The sequence below is a fragment of the Uranotaenia lowii genome, chromosome 1, assembly GCF_029784155.1.
Source record: "Uranotaenia lowii strain MFRU-FL chromosome 1, ASM2978415v1, whole genome shotgun sequence".
Taxonomy (NCBI): domain Eukaryota; kingdom Metazoa; phylum Arthropoda; class Insecta; order Diptera; family Culicidae; genus Uranotaenia; species Uranotaenia lowii.
The window spans coordinates 215,032,761-215,055,547 of NC_073691.1; positions in this window are offsets into that span (position 1 = coordinate 215,032,761).

Genomic DNA, 22,787 nt, shown 5'->3' on the forward strand with positions numbered 1-22,787 from the left:
ATGTCAAAAATCACAGAAAATGATAAAATTACATAAATGACAAAAATGACAAATAGACAAAAATGATAATAATGACAAAAATGACTAAAGTGACAAAATTGACCAAAATGAGAAAAATGCCAAAAATCACAAAAATGACAAAAGTGACCAAAACAGGCCCGTGCGAAGGACCCGTCCATGGGGGGGGGGGGGGGGGGGGTTTCGAATTTCAAATTTTGCTTAAAATAATAGCAATACCAAAAATAAACAATAAAAAAATTAAAGAAATTTCTAACACCGTTTTTCACTCATGATTACCACACAAACTAAAAATAAATATAACTGATAAAAAAAACAAATTTTCAAATCATACCAGAACGAAAGTTTCAAATCGTCATTGAAATTTTTTTTTTTTAAATTATGCTCTTTATTCTGAACTATAAATTTGTTTCAAAAGATTTCTAAGCTAATTTAAAATAAACGTTTCCAAAACACAGAGCTTAATAGAAAACTGGTTTCTAAAATAAATATCCAATCAGGTAAAAAACTAACCATGATTAGTTTTTAGGAAAATGATAATAATTGTAAATTTTTATTCATCTTAATTAAAATTCTGTTCTTTATTTTCATCTGAAAGGTAATTGAAAAATTCCACTGTAGTGTTTGAATTTTTACAAAATTATACAATTATACTTACAAGGAAATGTATTGATAAAAATTGAAAGATAAGGAGTTCCAAGTTACAACAAATATTGTAAGAACAAAGCAAATACAAAGTTAGTAAACATTTCGCATTAAAATTAAGTTTAAAGTTGCTACCTACTTCAAATCATGTTTCAAACTTTTTAAGATTAATTCAAAAATCATGATTGATTCATAAATGACGATTTTATCTAAAAAATATGTTGAAAAGTTTTTAAATTTTCAATCACAAGATTTAAAGTTTAAAATTACAAGCTTTGAGTATTTTATCACTTTCGATTGAAATATTGGGTCCTGGAAAGAACAGAAGCTTGAAACTTTGGTTTTTCTTATTGAGAATTACATAAGACTTAAGGGCTTATGTGTCAAGTACACAAAAATTCAGAATTAAAAAAAACAAATTTGTTCAAATTATTTCTAAAATTTAAATATTTCGACTAAAAAATTCGACAAGTTAATAAAAGAATTGAAAAAAAACTATACTTTTAAATTTCGTTAATTTATTTGAAAATTTAAACAAAACATGAAAATGAAAAAGATAAGTTTGTTTTAAACATTTTAGGAAATTTTTTTCAATAAACACGTTTCACCATAAGAATTTACATAATTTAATTGACGACTCAAGGCAACAGCATTTTGGTGTTTTATTAATGATTGATTGGGTAGATTTTAGCGTTATGAACTCGAATTTTTTATCAAATTTGGTCGAACACTTGAAGTTTTGGTGTTAAGGAGTTTTAAAATGTATCAGTTTTATGTAAAATCAAACATAGAAAACTGATTAACTAACAAACCTACATCCAATTAAGGGATATTATTATAATGAAAATGATGCATGATCTAAAAAAATGTAAAATTCAACAATTTAAAAAAGAGGAAAGATATCATTACAAGTACTTTTGACATAACTGTAGAAAGTGTAAAAAAAAACTTTATTTCATTTAACACAATTGTTGAAACATGTAAAAAGATTACATGTTTTCTGAAAAATATCTTAAATTCAGTTTAGTTTACTTCTTAAAAATTGATAAATGAAAAAAGTAAAAAAAAATTAAACTTCTATAACTTTTTTGCAGAACTCAAAAATACTTGAACCCTTGAGGAAAGTTGATGATTCATTAAAAACTTTTATTTTTGATTGATAGGTTTTTGATATGAGTTTTTGTATAAACAATGCCGAAATTTCTCAACTACTTTTTAATTATTTAAAAGTCATTTTAATAACAAGCTGATAGAAATATTTCATTTTCAGATTCAAGGTACCCAAATTAGTTGAAATGGCCTTTTTAATTTATTGCAACTCCGAAAAATGCAAATTTTGTGACCTTCTGTAAATTATGTGTTGTGTTGAGCATTTAGAAAACCAAAGAACACTAGATAAAATTTAGAAGAAATTGGTTTCTTGAAGAATTTTTCATATCAGCATTACATTTGTAATTAAAATAACGATTAAAAAAATGGTTCGTTTCAAACTCTGTTATTATTCAGTTACACTTCCAATTCTGAAGACGAGGTAGGGTTATTGTATGTTAAGTTTTGAGTTCCTATATAAAAGATTAATTGGATTGCAATTTAGAACCAAAGTTAGCTTCAATTCGTAAACGTCGAATAGTACCGTAGATCGAAATGTCTCAAGCCAGGGGTGGTTGAAGACTAAATTCCGCCGGAGGCGAGGAAAATTCCTGACTTGCTTGTTACCACTCATTTTCAAATACATGTTAACATCAAGTAATTTGCCGTCACTTCGGTGAAAATTTTACTTGGAAAAAATCTTCTTGGGGGGGGGGGGGGGGGTGTGGTTAACCCCTAAACCCCCCCCCCCCCCACCCGTTCGCACGGTCTTAGACCAAAATGACAAAAATCCCAACAAATACAAAAATGACAAAAAAACACAAAATGACAAAATTGACAGAAATGATAAAAATGGTAGTAAATACAAAAATGACAATAATGACAAAAATGACTAAAGTGACAAATATGACAAAAATTAGAAAAATGCCATAAGTCACAAAAATGACAAAAATGACAAAAATGACAAAAATGACAAAAATGACAAAAATGACAAAAATTACAAAAATGACAAAAATTACAAAAATTACAAAAATTACAAAAATTACAAAAATTACAAAAATTACAAAAATGACAAAAATAACAAAAATGACAAAAATAACAAAAAATGGCAAAAATGACAAAAATGACAAAAAAATACAAAAATGACACAAATGACAAAAGTGACGAAAATGACAAAAATTGCAAAAATGACAAAAAATGCCAAAATTGACAAAAATGACAAAAATAACAAAAATGTCAAAAATAACAAAAATGGCAAAAATGACAAAAATGACATAAAAGACAAAAATTATACAAATGACAAAAATAACAAAAATGACCAAAATGACAAAAAAAAATCACAAAAATGACAAAAATGACAAAAATTACAAAAATGACAAAAATGACAAAAATGTCAAAAATAACAAAAATGGCAAAAATGGAAAAAATGACAAAAATGACATAAAAGACAAAAATTATACAAATGACAAAAATAACAAAAATAACAAAAATGACAAAAATGACGAAATTGACAGAAATAACAAAAATGGCAAAAACGATAAAAATGACATAAATGACAAAAATGACAAAAATAACAAATGACAAAAATGATAAAAATGACAAAAATGACAAAATTGGCAAAAAATGATAAAATCACGAAAATGACCAAAATGATCAAAATGACACATATGACAAAAAAACAAAAAGGACCAAAATGACCAAAAATTAACCAAATGACAAAATTTACAAAAATGACAAAAATGACGAAAACCACAAAAATGACAAAAATTACAAAAATGACTAAAATCAATAAAATGACAAAAGTGACAAAAATGACAAAACTTACAAAAATGACGAAATTGACAAAAAGAACAAAAATGACAAAAATAACAGAATTGACAAAAATAACAAAAATGGCAAAACCGACAAAAATGACATAAATGACAAAAATGACAAAAATAATAAATGACAAAAATGACAAAAATAACAAATGACAAAAATGACAAAAATAACAAATGACAAAAATGACAAAAAATGATAAAATCACGAAAATGACCAAAATGATAAAAATGACACATACGACAAAAAAACAAAAATGACCAAAATTAACAAAATGACAAAATTTACAAAAATGACAAAAATGACGAAAACCACAAAAATGACAAAAATTACAAAAATGACTAAAATCAATAAAATAACAAAGATCACAACATTGACAAAAAATCAAAAAAATTACCAAAATGACAAAAATGACAAAAAAAAAACAAAAATGACCAAAATGACAAAAGTGACAAAAATGACAAAAATGACAAAAACGACAAAAATGACGAAAATGACAAAAATGACAAAAATGACATAAATGACAAAAATGACAAAAATGAAAAAAACGCCAAACATGGCAAAAATGACACAAATGACAAAAGTGACGAAAATGACGAAAATGACGAAAATGACAAAAATGACAAAAATAACAAAAATGACAAAAATGACAACAATGACGAAAATGATATCATTGACAAAATTGACGAATGACAACTTATTGATCTTGATCCCATCTGGGGTCTACTCTAAGGCAGTGAAGATTGATGTGTAGTTGCCAGTCAAACCTCCAAAAAAGATGTTGTAATCTCCAACCCCAGATTGTGTTGGCTTGAGATCAAAAATGGAGAAATTGCTGTTCGACTAAGACCTTTTGAATTTGGCGATCTGGTTGCAAAACTCACATTTCTTTTTCTTTCGATTATAGTCGTTTTAACATCTTTATGTTATTCGCGACTTAAATCAACGATGCAGTTGGTCGGCAGTCATTGAAAAACTTATCCGGTACAACTGTGATCGATGTTTACTCTTGGGCTCGAACTCACGGACATCGACTCAGGAAGCAATGACTTGTCAACTAAGCTTTATCACAAGCCCAAAACTCAAAATTGTTGTGCAAGAGGCAGTAGAATCGATTCTTGGATCACACCTTGATTTATCTGTTAAAATTTCGATCATCTTGAGGCTTGAATCATTAATTAGTTTTGGATGCTTTGACTGCTGACTATTTTTTGGGGATATATCATGACTACAATTTGCATATTAATCAGTAAATTATTATTTTCATTGATTTTTGGGCCCTAGTGGAGCTTTTTGGAGAAGAAAAAATCTAACTTATCAAAATTGTATATTAATAAGATGCGAAAAGAGTCCAATCTCCATAGAAAAAATTCGAAGTTTCAGCATGCACAAATCCACAAGCTATAAAAATTTTTTCGCCTATCTACCGATAACATCCTGTAAAAAAGCAGTCATCATGATAAATTCAAATCCACAAAATTTCGTTACATATTCAAACTGAAGTTAATAGAGATGGATGGAAAAGCTGTTGAACTGTTTGTTCCTGCCAAAGTCCCATGACTACACCCCTGAGTCAAATGCATGTGCTTCAGCTTATCAACGCTAGATGTCAGCTTGCACAAAACATTGAACGCGAGTAAATTAGTACGCCTAGTGGTCGCTAGAGGAACTTTGAATGGGATCATTTGCGCAGATTGTTTTTTTATACTTTTACGGTTATTAAAATTTCAATAATGTATATTTACTGTTACATTTTCTGTTATATTCAATGCAAAACGTTTGCAATAAAGTTTACTAAAAAAACTATTTAAAAGATTCATTAAAATTTGTACAAAATGCTTGAAATAAGTATGCATGTGACCAGGCAAGTTTTGAATTTCTGCCATTAAATTGTGGGAGAAATCTCGTGTCTGAAAAGTTTTTTCCGTCTTTACACCTTATAATGAAGGATTTGCTGCAACACAAGCGACACATCCACCAAGCGGAAGCATTCTTGCGAGCGAGGTGAGTAGAAGAATGCGAAAAATCACTCTGGCGAACCGATTTTTTGGTTGGAAGAGGAGGGAATTTTTTTTTCTTTTCAAACATTCCGGAAATGAGCAGTGGGCGAAATAAGGAAAAACGGAGGAAGGATTTTCGTCACCGAAGCGTCACAGTGACAATCGAATCTGCACAATTTTTTGGCGAAGGTGTTGTTGGGAGAATGAGAAATAAGAAAATTTGCAATATTTCTTTTTGTGAATTGCCAGCGAGCACTATAGTTTTAAACATTTTCTACAGAAAAAAAATGAATTCCTACAGAGAGTCAACAAAAAAAATCATTCAAAGATTCTAAAGTTTTTATTATTGACAGAGTGCCGAAAAAAACAAAGGAACTCAAATTTTTGGACATTTAAAAATTAACATCAAGTAGGCTATGGGGAATAGCTTCTCAGCTCACCCTGTTAAAAAATAAAGAAAAAAAATATAGGAAAAAGGGTTTGAGTGAGCTGGCGCTGCTCAAAAGTTTCTAACAAAAGCTTATTGTTGGCCATTGTGTTGCCGGTTGCTGTTCGAGGAAAAATGACGAACCGAACCAACCGCGTGGTTCTGAAATGCAGCAAAAATGGCAAACCGGCGAGGAAACGAGAGTTTAATTTAATTTAAAATTATCTCTCTTCGGGGGTTTTGTGTCCAAGGATGATGAGGGAAAAAAATACACAAGCTTCCCACAACAACTAACACTGTCGCTAGTAGGATCTTATTATTTTTCTCTTGCTTGTATTCTTTTAACATTTGTTTCGAACAATTTTAAGAATCAGCGGGAAGAAATTTGTTGGATTTGTTTTGAGTTTCTACTATTTTTAAGTGTTTTTTTTTCGATTTTTCTCTCTGACTCCCATGGGCACGAAGGGAAAAGTTTTTCAGTTTTTCCTGTTTCAATCCGATCCGAGCAGGCGACACGGGAAATTGTTATCATTGTCAGTGACGTAGAGGGAAAGTTTGTTTTCAACTAGTTGAAGTTTCGTCTGCTCGTCTCGTCTATTGTTGTTGCCCTGCCCGCTCTTCGTGGGAGAGGCTATGACCTTTGCCGAAAGTTTTCTAGTGATGAGCGAAAACTTTAAGATGACAAGCTCGGTTTGGCATGCTCAATAGAATGCTTTCGGAACTATCTGTAGTTCTTCTTCTCGTTCTAATCATGATAACACTTCATTGCAATGTGAGGTACACAGAATAGTTGTCATTGTTTTCGATGAAGTGCTTGCCAATTAATAATGTTTTTTGATACGATAAAGCCCAATGCAGTGGAATGTACCCCTAAGGCAGTCACTTGAGACCTTCAACTTTCACAATTTTTGCGTCAATAATCATATGTCGATCTGTTCATATGATCAATCAAAAAACCGTGTAATAATTTTCAAGCTGTTTAGAAATTTTTAGCAAATCTTAACATGTCCAATATCTTTCCCTCATAACTGTCTTCTAAATTCTCGGTTAAAAGTTTCCCCATATCCGAAAACGATGAAGATCTCAAGTGTTCTCGTCGTTCAAAATTATCATATGAGAAAATTGAAATTAAATTAAATTTTCCCAACCCCGTTAACCCTTTCAGCGGAATTCTTTGTACGTTGTTTCTTGAACTCTCTCGAGTGGTTGTTTCGAAAGGGCCACACGCAGAGCATGTGTGTATTAAAAAATATAGGACATATATTACCTCCTGGCGGCATACGGCCGTCCAAAGGGAGAGGGAGAAATAATTTCACCGAAAAATCGACCCAAATTCTTCCGCCATAAATTTCCATAACTCATTAAAATAGATTAAATTGTGCGCCGCTCGGTACTTGACTCGCTCGATAAAAATCACAGCTCGAACATTCGTTCGGGAGACACCCGAATATCATATCATTCATTTCCCAGTGGCCTCTCAAAAGTGCTACATCTACTAGAACCAACGTATGCTTTTCCGTTTCCCATATTAGCGACTATAACTCATTTTTTATTGCTAAATGAGCGTGTGCTTTCACCCAGCTCTCTCTCTCTCTCTTCGTCGAATGCGATTGTGAAATGAAAAGTTGCGAATAAATCAACAATGTACTCGAGAAAAAATCACATCCCCTCTTCTAAATGAGATAGAAAAACGATGGACGACGACGACAAAGTAAACCAAAAAAGGATATATTAAATAACTTTTTCGAAAAATAATTTAACGTGATTTATACCTCGGTTTGGATTTGGGATTGAACCCAACCGAAGTAGGCGACATTTTGCAGTTTCCATCAGCTAGAATCCTTTCCTCCGTTTTCCCTCGTTTGTTGTTTGTTGTTGATGTGAAAACCACGACACACGCTTGCTTTGATCCACTTTCCCACCCACTTGTTGTATATAGTTTTGCTGGGGTGGTGAACTTGTTGGAAAAAAAATTAAACTTGTGAACCCATTCGCTTGTTGTTGTCGATTGTCCTTTTAACCCATCCAAATCGCTCATCCAAGCAGGCCGAGATCCGTGAACTTGTTTCGATCCGATGGACTACTGTGTTGATATCGGATGGATTTGCGGCAAAGTTGGTGAGAAAGTTTCCACTTTCTGGTCATTAAAATCAGCATCACGATGAAATTCCTGTTGATCCCGGTGGATTTATTTCCATATCCTTTTTTGGCGATGATCAACCCTTTTTTTTCAAGCAAAGGAAAGTTCTTCCAGTTTAACATTAACTATCAGTTTCTTGCGTGCAGTTATCTAGTGAAAATGTCAATATCTGGCGTGAGCTTTCATCACGTCTTATAAAACAAAATGTAAACAAACATTTTTATTACGAAAAAATACAAAAACTGACATAAACTAGTCCCATTCTTTCCATTTAGAATATTTGTAGTCTGGACAACAAAATCTATATGTGAAATACAAATTTAAAAGTTGTTCTGATAACTTTTGCGGCAATTTTCTGTGAATTCTCAAGATGTTTCATACGACATAATGATAGCTCACGCGAGATATAGGGATTATTTTTCTAGAAAAAAATTAGAATAGTCTTTATTTCAATTTGACCTTATAGAGATGCACCTTTTTCAAATTTTTATACTTAAGATTTGCCCAAACATATGTTTATACATTAGATTTGATTTTCAATGAGACGTCGCATCTGCTATTGAAATTGAAATGCAATAATTGCTGATACTTTTTTTTACATTAAAATTTTTTTCATTCTTTTCAGATGAACATGGCTCCGGATCGTCAACAATGGAGATCTTTTTTACTGCCCCTTCGTTGGACAATAGCTGCTGAATCTTTGAGTAAGTAAACAACGAAATGTATTTAAAAATTTTCATAATCGATTTGAAAAAAAAAACGGATCATGTTCATTCTATTTGATATCCCAAAAAGTGATTAAAGTTGTTACTTTTCAACCCTCAAAAAATCATCGAAAAATTTTCGGGGCAAAATGATGGAATGAATTAAGCTTGTCAGATTTTTCACGTATCAGGCCGAGCAAACCCGGACTTTTTTTTTATCTTAAAACCTGACAAAACCCGGGTATTGGATTTCTTAATTGTCAACTCTAAATCCAGGCAATACAACAGGCATTATTAAAAAAAAAATTCAGAATAAAAACACTTAAAATATTATTTTATATTGTAACTCATCAGCAAATTTTAAATTTTATATTAGGCCTTCGAAAAATCGTTCACGCTCATTTTGAAAATAAAAAACTTGCCTGAAAACTATCGATTTTCGGATGCAAAAATTAAAAAAAAAAACTATACTACCTAATTTTGAGTTTCTTTGGTTCGATTTTGCAAATAGAGTGATTAATCCGAACTTCCTTCAACAAAATCCGGACAACAGGACCTCGCCAGAGCTTTCCCAAATTTTCTATCATATATCCGGGAAAGCCTGGGTAAAACCAGGCAATCTGGCAAGCTTAGAGGGCTTCATATATAAAATATTTAAGAAAAGGCTAGCAGCTGACTGACAAATCGTTCAATGCCATCATTTGCATTTATATTAGGCAACTTGAACAATTTTTTTCATTGGAATGGTTCCCAAAATTATTTGAAATAACTAAATTTCTGACATTTATTTTGAATATTTTTGGCATTTTTTTATTTTTTTTATTTGATTATTTTTGACGTGTTTAACTTTTTTACTGACTCTTTAATTTTGACATTAGTTTTCCAATGTCTTTCTCAAACTTTGAACATCTTGAAATTTTTAATATTTTTCAACGTGTATACCCTTTTTGTTTTGGTTGAAACCTACGATTGGCAATTCGCGTATTGACGATCACTGGTGGAATTTACAATCGCTAGTGTAGAGTATAGCTGTGTAAGGGCCTTACTGTGATAGGAAATAAATAATAATTCTATTCCACCACTGAAACTCAACGTGAAATACCTCATTTTAACAGGTTATGGGCCCAGATACGTTTGGATTGGAAGAAAGGGATAGCACGAGAGGGGTACTCTTTTGTCTTGCGGTTAGCAAGTGTACCAGCGCCCAGTCCAGAGGAGTTCGTCAGCCACAGGAGCCAACCAGCGCAGAGATATGGGAAGCGGTTAGCTTAACCCAGGTTACAGGAAACCCATTCTAGTTCAGTCACGAATTTTCGGTGGCCGCAGCTGAGGTTATCACCAATCAGGCGTTCATCGATTTGATCGATTGTTTGCAGTCATCATCGAGATCAAATATCAGTGCTGCGGCCCGGCTGAAGCGTATTCTGCGATACCTTCGACGTATGACCGATATGGCGTTGGCGATCAATATGGCGTTGGCGTTGGCGTCTGCCATCGATCGAAACAAAGACTTCACCCTGTGCCATGCGATAAAGGGAGGCTTGTAGTTAACAAACTTCGTCGGTGAATTGGGTGTGAATAGCACTCCTTTTACGTTAATGGAGGACAACATTCCTTGCATCCGATCAGGGAGATCGTAAGAAGTGGACAGCTACCTTTGCGACACATCTCCACTGAGGACCAGTCAGCTGATGCGTTCACGAAGGCATTACCGAGGGTGGAGCATGCGAAGCTGTTCAGCATTCTCAATTTTGGTTTTGGTTCTGTTCTCTTTGCGTTAATTCACAACTGATGATTGCTGGGAAGAATAGGTTGATTTTGGTAAACACGTTATTAACGTTTACATGATCACACGGTTAAGCATTACTACTCAAATAAGGTTTGTGGTAACACAACAGTGTTGCCAGATATTCTGGGTAGACGTATAATTTTACTCATTGAGAAATGAGTACTTTCCCGGTCAGGGAATCCAACTGTGAATAGTGACAAATAAGTTATCGCTTATGATACAAGTAACATTGTAACGTGTAGACAAAGAATGAGAATAAAGATTAACTCTATTCTACTACTAAAACCTGTATTTTCAACAGTTTTTTATTTTTACTTTTTTTTTAATTGTATTATATTTTTGAAATTGTTAACGCTTAAAAATGTATGACTTTTTAAGAGACACCTAACGTGACCGCAAGATAACTCGGTGTTTACTGAAATGTTAGTGGTTTTAAATATAAGTTTAATAGGGTTGTTTCTTACAAAGACAATTTTGCTACATAGAAATGTGAGCATCTTTAAAATCAAATGAAATGAAAAAGGATATTGTACCAATTTTTCAATTCGCCTACCAATTCAGGACCAAAAGAACAATTCTGACGCGGTATGGTAATTTTATAGTCACCTCAACAAAGCTTATTGACATTCCTATCACACGATTAACGTAGAAGTATCGTAGCGAAGCTAATTTCATTACCAGCAATCTCAAAACCCTGTGATGAGTGTCCCAAAACCTAATCCTGACTCCCTTAGTGAATGCATTGCCATCAAAACGCGACGCATAGGAACTCAACGCAGTCATCAACGCCCGTCATTCTAGTACCTAATGGTGATTCCCATTATCGCAACACCATCCGAGAGCGTTCTCTACGATGTCCTAGTCCGATTAATTTCCGGTTTCGGTGCAAATTGGCAACCGTTATCTTGAATTGCATCTACATCTCAGTAAGCCATGACGAAGTTGACGCAGAGTATCTAGCGGAGGGTGGTCTAGCGACGCGACGCGACGTCAAACGAAAAGTTTTCCACCCACCCGAGAAATGTTAACGACATCGATGCTCTCCGCTAACTATGTACAAGGTGTCGCCCGTAAGTGTCGATCTTAATGAAAATTATCATAATTACATCAATTGCCCGGTGCCATGCGATTTCACTCGAGTCGACTCGCTGGTGTTGGTTGATGGTGATGAAAACGACAGGATATTAGCTTGTCAGTGACACAAGTTTGGAGCAGATTTCTTCCTCGGTGTATTGCATGTTTAAGCATCTCTAATTGTTATGAGCCAACGAAGTTCTCCCCCGCGTTGAAAGAAAAGTTCATCCCGAAATGGACGGAAAACTGCGTGATTAAGGGCTATGTATGACTGTCCGGTAATTGAATTTATTCAAGCGGCCATCGAAGAAGGAATCGTTTACGCTCGGGTCGTTTTCTAGCGATTGACAAATTTAATTAGCCTCCTTCGACTATATCAATTGTATTAAGGGCGCACTTTCTCTTTGAATGGTGACAACAAGCCTAACGACATTTTTTTTATCGAACAGTTAATTACCCAATCCAGAGGTTTTTTTTCTAGGTTGTTTAGTTAATCAAATCAACTGTCAACAGTAATTATCAAAAATTTAAAATTCGATCCTTAACAAGGCCATTCCTCCTAATCTGTCATTATCGAAGTCGGCCGGAGTGATACAATTAGTCAGAATTGAAGAATTTGCTCTCAGGGAAACTTCCTCTTCTGAGTCATTTGGAATCCAATCAAAGCAACCGACTGCAGTAGAATTGGGTATTGTTTTTAATTTTTGTTTGTTTTCGCTAATCCAAGTTGCTCGTTTTTCTAGAACACTGTCCTACAGTGTTACCATTTAAGTCGAATATTTAGATCGATTCTTTGGTTATCTGGTCAAATCAACGATTTGGCCTAATTTATAACAAGACAGTAATTATCTAACTACCGCTCGAAAAACAGAAAATTAACGCACCCAAACCATTCCGATGGATAGGATTAGCTCGCGATAAAATTTATTGCAAATCGGGATTACTCCGAGCCAAACCTTATGTTCTCCCAAAAGCATACTGCCAGTGTCAGGACAGGATGCAGCCGGGGTGACCATTACTGATAAAAATTATGGGTCGGGTTGGATTAAAATCGCATAAAAATTAGTCCCCGTGTTGGGATGCACGATTTTTTTTTCTGTGCTGCAATCGCAATTTTCCGGACGCTTCCATACAATAATGGCAGTAATTTCGTATCACGTACAAGCATACGTACAAATACACACACATACCCGCCGTTGTAGATAGTCAGGTATTTTTGGCGCTGTGGTCACGCTTGGCCAAACTGTTTTCCCCCTTTCCTTAAATTTGATTTCCGTTCCGGATCAAGTGTGCCATGCAAAAGTGCCGTTAGGTGAGCTCGATTCCATGGATGTTTGCAACCAAGAACATAATGAGAATTTCCTTTCTTTCCGCAGCAATCCTCCCTCCAGTCATCCGCCTACTATGTTTTGGACTATAGTTTTCGCATAATGGTCCACTGAATGCAGGCATGTTGAACGATTTTTTTAGGTTGGTTGGATGATGTTGTTCTTAATTTCGTTTTGTCGATGCGCATATTCGTTTGCACTTTTGGAATACCCCGAAAGCTAGCACTTCATTAAATGGCTATACCACACCGACACTGCAATTTGGGATGTACTTTTGCCGTAACGGTTCCGTGCGTTTGTCCGGACCGAAAGGGTTCAAGTCGGTTGAGTTGCAGGTTGCAGCAGGATGGAATCAATGCCGAAAAAAATCGTCATGGCCCGTAGCAACATAATAGCAATCACACGATACCAATTAGTAGAACAGACATGGGTCGAGGGAAGAGCTTGTTTCATGAAGGTGAATTTTTTTTTTCAGAACATTTCAGTCTCAAGGAAGTTCAGTTACGGTAATATTAATACTGATCCCAAAATTATTGTAACTTTTAGGTGAAAACCACAGTTGATTGCTACACGCTTAATGCATCTCAAATTCTAGACATTGAGCGTTAGAGACGGCTGTGAACGAACAATACATCAGAGCTTAACCTGTTTTGCGGTAAAGTTTCAACGGATTGTCATCATCGTTGATGAAATCCTAAAGCGCTGGTGGAGTGGAAGAAGGCCCCTACTCATCTAGGCTATCCTGGCCTACTATGGGCTCCACAGTCAACTGCGATTGAGAAGACTTAGCCTTCGCACGGAGTGTAACCATCATCATCAGACTGTCTCTACGGGTACGAGACGTGGATATTGCTGGAGAAGAACTTGCGTACACTCGGAGGATTTGACCGACGAGTGTTAAGAACCACCTTTGGCGGCGTGCAGGAGAACGGAGTGTGGAGGCGAAGGCAGAACCACGAGCTCGCGGTGCATCGTTTCATTGCTGTGTACTTGCAGGAGCTTTTTACATCCTTACCTGTTTTTCAATTAGTACTTTCCAATGTTAAAACTATTTTGTCCAATTCATACTTTTCTATTTTCTTTACACAACATGGGGAAGTCATCGGCCGGTGCAAAAGCCGGAAGAAAATGAATTGCCGAACCTATTTCAGGTCCATCAGCAAAAAAAGTTGAAATTCGTAATTCATTCGATGACCTTAATAACATCGGTGATAAGGAAATATTCATATTTAATTCTGATAAGAGTAATAAGAAACCTTCTTTCTTATACTCTTAAAAATGAAAAAGTTCCATCAATTACGATCACGCTTCCTGACTGCAATGCCTTTCGGAAAGAAATTGTCACTTCCGTCAAGGATGTGCAGGATTTTTTTTAGACCGGGGGAACCGCCCGAATATTGGCGGAATCTTTTGATGATTTTCAAAAACTAAAAAAAAAATGAATATTAAAAAGCACATATTTTTAACCTCACTAAAAGTGATTGTCCTTTTAAAGTTGTACTGCGTGGTCTCGCCGGCGATCAGACGCCGGATGAGATCACAACCGAATTAAATTCTTTGTTAGGTTTTTCTCCGATTCAACTAATTCAAATGAGTAAAAGGACCAACACGAATAATACTGGTTGTGTTGGTTTTGCCCCTGAGCTTTATTTGATTAATTTTAAAAAGGATCATGTTTTATTGTCGAGTCAAATTTGAACCGTTTAGAAAATCTTCTACCAATTTCTTCAAGATATTATACAAAGTCGTCGTTGTTAAGCTTTTGTCAAGGTACAAAAAAATTGTAGAATGAATGTCAGATGCATGCTTTGCGGGAAATTCGATCAAGAAAAATCTAAATGCCTTTTTGGTTATGATAAACCACAATCTGAATTCTTTAAGCATGCGAATTGCGCAGGTATACATTTCTCCAATTCCATCAACTGTCCCGTTAGGGCAAATTTATTGCTTCTAGGTTGTCAGATAAAATTCTTCTCCTCCTTCCTCTTGCTCGTCTTCACACTTCAGGCCGACAAACAATCTGCCTGTCGCGATCAGCCTTGGTCTACCTTGGAATCACGTCTTGGTAATGCTCAAAGTGATTTCAATGTTACTTGTGTTGATTCAGTGCCACAGAGTCGTTGTTTAAAGTTCTCCGAGGTGGTTGAAAATGGGTCGCCTGCTTCGATCATAGTAAATGGGAGAAAACCAAGTCTCAATATAAAAGCGAAGGCTTGAAAAAATCCCAGAAATTCAAATAACTTCTCTTCTTTTGATTTTTTTATCCCTACAATTTTGTTGATTTGGGTGAAATTTCCTGAGGAAAAATGAGTCTCAAGTGTATACAGTTGTTTTGCTCTGCAGGATATTCTCCTACATATATATTAAATATTTTATTGCTATTGCAAATTTAAGTTAAATAAACAATATTTAGAATTTACTTAATCAAAGATTTGAACTGATCATAATTGGACATTCAATTTACTGTAATAATGTAACTTGAAGGTAATGATTAAAAGACTAATTACAACATATTAAAAAAAATCTCTCAATGGCGTTGTACCCCGAGTTGTCACCTCGCGGACGTCCTAAGGTTACATTACTCATCCTGTAACCAAGCTCTACATGTCTCCAAATCGAGTAGACATCGGGCAGACCTCTGGAATCTAGTTATTTCAGGGAGGCTGGGATGTTAAATAACAAGACCCTTCGTTAACACAAGTTCTATGATCAGTTGCTGTAGGACATGGATTGTCTAGATTTTCAGCAACCTTATTTCAATGCCGGCTGATCACGGGGTTGTGCGATCTTCAGGAAACGACCGACCCCCAAGATCGTTGCAGCTCAAATTGTCTTAGGATCGATCTATCTTAAAAATTTGATTCGAAGAACAATCCTTGCTTGACCAATCCTTCGTTCTTGTCTTTATATAGAAAACAAGTACTGAACGGAGGCGCTGTTTTTTTGTTAAAAAAAAGACTACAAAGACTACTGCTCACAAAAAGCTATAAAGACCTATGAAAGGCAAACCGTGCCATTTGTTTTTGTAACAATCAGAAGATCAACTAACGAATCGAACAAAGAAGCTTTCAAAAAAATCGGAAATTAACCGTTGTTGAGTAAAAGGGAATCTTTCGATTGCTTTGATTCAGGAGAATAATTCAACCAAGTAGGCTCACAATACAATTTAGATCGACAATTGGCTACACAATATGTTTTTGTTTATAAACATTTCGCATGAATATAAAATAAATGATTGTATAGTATCCTTGGTTCAAACCAATGTGGTCTATTTTGGAACCCGTGGAGGGTAATAATCAGTTCAGTTAACAACTTGCGAGGTTGTGGTGTATTGATGAATTGTACCATAGGGCAGTAACATAAGCCCTGTATTCTTTTCCTTATTTTTCACGATATTCCTACAGGTAAATGGACTAGCATTGTGTTTTACGATTATCTAGTAAAAGTTTGAGAAAGTTAATGGGAAAAACGTTGTGAAAAAGATTTTTAAGGCTTAATTTTTACAAAATAAGCTTGAAACTACCTGAAAAGTAGTCTAATATCAATCATCTTTTCCGAGTTGCCTTATTTTACAAACAGTACCAGAGCTAAGAAGTTCCTTTCTTTCCTACACGCAAGGAAGCTGTATCCTGTCTAGTTCATATCGCATTTCTAACGGACGAAAGTAGATGAGTCAACCATACGGTCCCAGCGACGTCAAACGAGTCGTTCTCCATATCGTTTTGATAGCTGTTGGCGAAAGATTTATGTTGGCACCTCGCTCGCACCCACGCTCATCTCACCCGAACCAGGGCAGTGTCAGCGTAGGTGGCTGCTAAGAACAGTAAAAGTCAGCTCAACTCTGTAAAAACTTTTCCTATATGACACCGGAGGAAAAAAAAGGAAGAAAAACACCCCCCGAGAAATAATAACGATAATGATAATAATAACAGTTTAATCGTAAAAGAACTTCATCTAGTTGGCGGTGGCGGCGGCGGCGGCCCCAAGATCTGTCAAGCTCCGGAACGGCTAACTTTGATGGAAGTTTGCTTCTTTTCTCCGCGTTGTCGGCATTCGGTTGCATAGCAACTCACCCGACTGTAGCAAGATGACAGCGAAGACGGCGACGACGTGCTGCAGTGCAGTTTTGTCGTAAAAGAATCCATAACGTTATGGGCAGGATATCTATGAACAAAGCAGCAAGGAAGAACGTAAAAAACTTCCGAGACTATCTGTCCATATGGAGCTGCTGAAGGAAGTCAGGACCTACGTACCTTCGTACATACACCTTAGGATGAGAAAAAATCTCACGTGTACTGTTACTGACTGGGGTGACGGAATACACCTTTTATGATTGTTATTAATAGGAATTTGTCGCGTCTTTGACGGAGCTGCAATGATTTGTATTTTACGAGCGTAAGATCGACGTTGAAAAAAAAGTTTAACAGTTCAAAAAATATTACTAAGTTAAACATATATTTGAAATGAAAAGTTTTGTCCATTTCTAGTATGAGAAGCGAAATTTTTGAAAAAGATTGCAATACTCGTCTCCAACCAGAAGTATGGATGAAATAGTCCTATAAAAGATAACATTTCTGTCATCATTTTTTTTTCGCGGCTGGTCACGTGCAGTAAAAGCTGTAACCTGTCTTTTCTTGCGAGGTCGAGCGTTAAGCAAAGTTTTCCATATTTCATTTTTCCAACGAGGTGGATTAACTTGAAACGGGAATATGTTTGATGATTTTTCACGTCAGCACAATACGATCTCGACGTACAAGCTACAATGTTTATACTAATCATAGTTGGCTAAGTACCTTCGTTTTCTTCGTTTGGAAAAAAAGCCATAGTAGGCCACACATTCAAAATTGTTGTGTGCCTATTTTTCAATTTCATTTCTTTTTCCTCAAAAGTTGTTTATAATCAGGTTGTTTTTTAGGGTTATATAGGCGAGAAATAAAATACTTTGTTATCGAAAATAAAATAAATTACTCGAGCATGACACGAAAGATTTGTAGAATGGTTTCAGATGAAAAAAGACTTCACTTTTTCCATCAGTCTGTACATTTGCACACAAAAAATGCAAATGTCGCTCAATCAACAGCGCCATGCCGAAAAAAAGTCATCTGAATGGGCAAAGTTTTCCTCTGATAGTTTCCCAAAAACAACCCGAGCATATTTTCTTCGCTGTTGTCGCACTAACTCTCGTCGACTAACTTTTGCCCATATAATCACATCGTAGCAAGCGTGATGATCTACGAACATCGGGCTAGTATGCATAGTTTGACTCGACTGTCAGATTTATCGCCATGCGGGCGTGAGTTTTCATATCCTGTCTCCCTGAGGGCTTGGAAAACCTGTCAATGGTCCTGCCTGGGGGAAATGTCGGGTTTTTCGGGTGCCCTTTTCCCCCTTCCTAAGCGAAACTGGCAAACTTTCTCTTCCATCAAATGGAAACAAGAACGACCATCAGAGCGACATCGCTCCATCAGAGCCGAGTTATGCCATTCACGTTCCATCAGAGAACGCTAATGTTACCCCTTTTTTCTAGCGTTCCATAAATGTGTGTACAGTCACAGGGGTTATCTCGCACGGAAACAGACCAACCAACCCTTCCTGGTACGCTTCTGGGGTAAAATTCTGACCAACATCTGGTGGGAAGTTGTGGGAGCGAAAGAAAGAGGTATAAGTAAATCGTCACAAATCTCCATGGTTTACGCATCGGCGGACAGCATTTCCTATGAATTGGCAATCCAATAAATGTCACTTTTCCCAGAATGGTTTCTTTTTTTTTTGTTGGAACGCTCTCTAGAGATGAGTTTTTTTCCTACAACCTTTTGGTTGGATGAGCTGCAAATAAAGTGTTTACTTTGAATACCAAATTGGAAAAAGTGTTGAACTCGGAAAATCAAAAATACAAAATTTCTAAATTTCAGATCTACTCTCCAAATCTGGTTTCATTCATCATTTATCGAAAAAATAAGTTTGAATGCTACTTATATTACTATCATTATTTTGATCATCGTAGGAAACATGATTTTAATACCACAAGGTGCAATTTGCTAGATTAGATCACGTAGCCTTTGCTTTGATTCTCCCTGCCCGCTGCCGGCATCTACTTGTTAGGCTAGCGATTTTCGGGCACATCTCCCTCCATCGAGAATGAGAAACGTCATCCAGAGAACTGTACGATTTCGAACGTTTCTATCGTCGTCGGTTTGAATCATGCAGACTACCTTGCGGCTGTAATTTGGTGTTTGTTCTCTGCATTTGGGGCCCACAAAAGAGACCAACAAGCGGGGAAAGACAATAATATCATTCACTAGAAGGTGCCAATCGGGCTTTTCCGGGGGTCATGTTTTGAGATATTTATCGCGGTGGTCTGCTCGGCTACGTTCTTCGTTCATCGTTTGGGATTGTTGTCGTGGGATCCCAATAGTTAGAATTGGTCGTTCGAAATTGCAACGTCACTTTCGGATATTGCGACTCTGCGTCTGGTTAGCCACGCACCTGCCCGGCTGAAGAATGATCCCTTGTTCGCTTTTTCTCTTCTCATTGTGGCTGTCTGCATTGTGTATTTAGCCAACTGTCACTTTTACGCGGCTGAAATCACATGATTAAGGTCACCCGAATTAAATAATTGGAGCATCAGACCGGAGGACCGATTATTATCATCGAGTCATTTAAATTAATGCGCGCGGAATTCGTCACAATTTTTCGGGTTTCGTTGGAAAGAACAAAAAAAAAACGAGTAAAGTCATTCAAAATCGTCGCCCACCTGAATTAATCGCAAAGCACAATGATTAAACAACGTCCAAAACATGTGTTTGCGCTTAAAATTGATGACCAAACAAGGTCCTGTGGGCAGAATAACGATAATTACTGGTCAACTGGCACCGGTTGGTCATTGCATTGTTTTTCGACAGGGGGGATGTGGTGCAGTGTCATCGTAGTATGCCGCCTTTCGAAGTTTGACTCCAGTCAGTCGGGTGTTGGGTTGATTAATTTGTTAATAATTGATCATTATGGTTGCAGATTATTGACAAATTTTCCGTCACCATTTGGGAAGGGTGCTGCAGTGCGTTGAAACTTTCGACTGTATCTTCGAAGTTGGATAATCCTATTGGAGTATGCTTAAAATATTGAATTTGCGTAAAATAATCATTGAATCAAATGTAGAACACCTTCTGCGAAAAATTGGAGAATGTGTAGAAAAAAGACATTTCTACCTAATTTAAGTTAAGTTTTTACAAAATCATGGCATCTGGTAACTCTGATTTTCTTGTAACCCTAACATTTTTGGCAAATGTTAGAGAATCTTATGAAGATTATTTCATCAGAACATTTCAATGCTCTGAAATCATTAACTTTTTTGTTGAAATAATATTTTCGAAAATTGGACGAAAAATATGCCAGTGTTGTCAAATCAAAACCGGGTACCTAAGTCTCGTTTTAAAAATCTAAAAAATTTCTGTCGTTCCTACCTACCCTACCTAAGGGTCCAGCGCCGATTGACCGGCGCATAGGGCTGAGATAAAAGATCTCCACTGCTGGCGATCCGGAGCCAGCGTCTTCACTTGCTGCCAGCCGAGGTTCTCGTCAACTGTGCGGATTTCAGCGGCTAGACTTCGCCGCCACGAGCTTTTGGGCCTGCCTCTTCTTCGATGCCCATCTGGATTCCAGTCAAGCGCCTCTCTGCAAATCTCGTTTTCATCTCTTCGCAGCGTGTGTCCAATCCATCTCCACTTACGTTCCCGAATCTCGATTTCTAGCGCCTTTTGATGACACCGGCGATGAAGTTCAACGTTTGAGATCCAGTTGCCAGGCCACCAAGCGCGGATGATGTTCCGCAGGCAGCGATTCACAAAAACTTGCAGTTTTCGCGTCGTCACCGCATATGTGCACCAAGTTTCACACCCGTACAGCAATACGGATTTGACGTTTGAGTTGAAGATTCGGATCTTAGTTCGTAGAGAGATCTGGCGTGACCGCCAGATGTTTCGGAGACTCGCAAACGCAAATCGGGCTTTTCTGATCCGGGTCTCGATGTCCTTCTTGGTCCCACCATCAGGCGTAATCTGGCTACCAAGATACTGGAAGCACTCCACTGTCTCAACCTGTTGTCCAGCTACCACGAAATTGGAACGATTTGCTGTATTGAATTCCATCGACTTGGTCTTTCCGACATTGATTTTGAGACCTGCTGCCTTGGAGCTTTCGGTGAGGTCGTCGAGTTTGCTCTGCATGTCTTGTTGTGTTTGGGCGAGCAAAACAATATCGTCTGCCAGGTCAAGGTCGTTCAGTTGCTCCATGGTTGAAGGATTCCACGGCAATCCTCGGTTTGGTCTACAGTCAATCGATCCAGTCAAGATCTCATCCATTACGATGAGAAAAAGCAGCGGTGACAAAATACATCCTTGTCTCACTCCAGCAGTTACCGGGATTGGTTCGGACAAGACACCGTCGTGCAAGACCTGTATGTATGTATGTATGTTGGTAATCCACCATGGGTGCACGGATTCACCGCAGTTTCTGCCAAAGTATGTGCTCACATGCATTCTTTAGATTATTATGTTCGACAAATCTCCAATGCAGCGTGCCATCATACCCGGACCCCATGGCTTCGTATGAACTGTTATGGAGTGAATGTATTGTGTTGATGTAGGTATATTTTGGAAGAACGAATCAATCAGGTGGGCTAGTTTACTTACAGGTATTCCGGCATCCGTGTATATACCTGGCCAGCTGTCAACTGATTGAACATTCCTATTATATAGTCAGTTATAGAATTAAACACATCTTACCTGTCGGCAACTTAAGGGAATCGAACCCAAAAGTTTTTCTTGCCGATACCGGGAATCGAACCCAGTACGCCTGGCATACCAATACCAGACTCGCGCCAGCCTATCCGCTAGACCACATCGGCGCTCACAAGACACCGTCGTGCAAGACCTTGCACGAAAATGCCTCGTACTGTGCTTCGATGAGATGGACTAGTTTCTCTGGGACCCCTCATCGTCTAAGAGCAGCCCAGATGTTTTCGTGGTTCAGTCGGTCAAATGCTTTTTCGAAATCAACGAACACCAGCAGAAGAGAGTCCTGGAATTCGTTAATTTGTTCCAGTATTATTCGTAGCGTTGTGATGTGGTCCACACATGATCGTCCGGATCGGAATCCAGCTTGTTGCCGTCGGAGTGTAGCGTCGATTTTCTCCTGGATCCTGTTCAGGATCACTTTGCAGAGTACTTTGAGGGTTGTACAGATCAAAGTTATGCCACGCCAGTTACCGCACTCTGTTAGGTCTCCTTTCTTTGGGACCTTTACGAGGATACCCTGCATCCAGTCGGCCGGGAATGTTGCAGTATCCCAAATGTCAGCGAATAGACGGTGCAACATTTGTGCTGACAGGGCAGGGTCGGCTTTGAGCATTTCAGCAGGAATGCAATCGATTCCAGGCGCTTTGTTGGATTTCATGTCCTTGATTGCCGCTTCTATTTCAGCCAGCGAGGGCGCTTCCGAATTGACGCCATTAATGCGACTTACTGTGGGCGCCTCGAGCTGCGGGTTCTGTTGGCCATTGCTATTTGTAACTCGAAAAAGTTGATCAAAATGCTCAGTTCAACGCTTGAGCTGATCTGTTCGATCTGTCAGCAGCTGACCTGCTCGGTTTTTCAGCGACATTCTTGCATTAGTCCTTGCACCACTAAGGCGGCGAGAAATATCATATAATAATCGGATATCTCCAATGGCGGCGGCTCTTTCTCCCTCTTCGGCTAGGG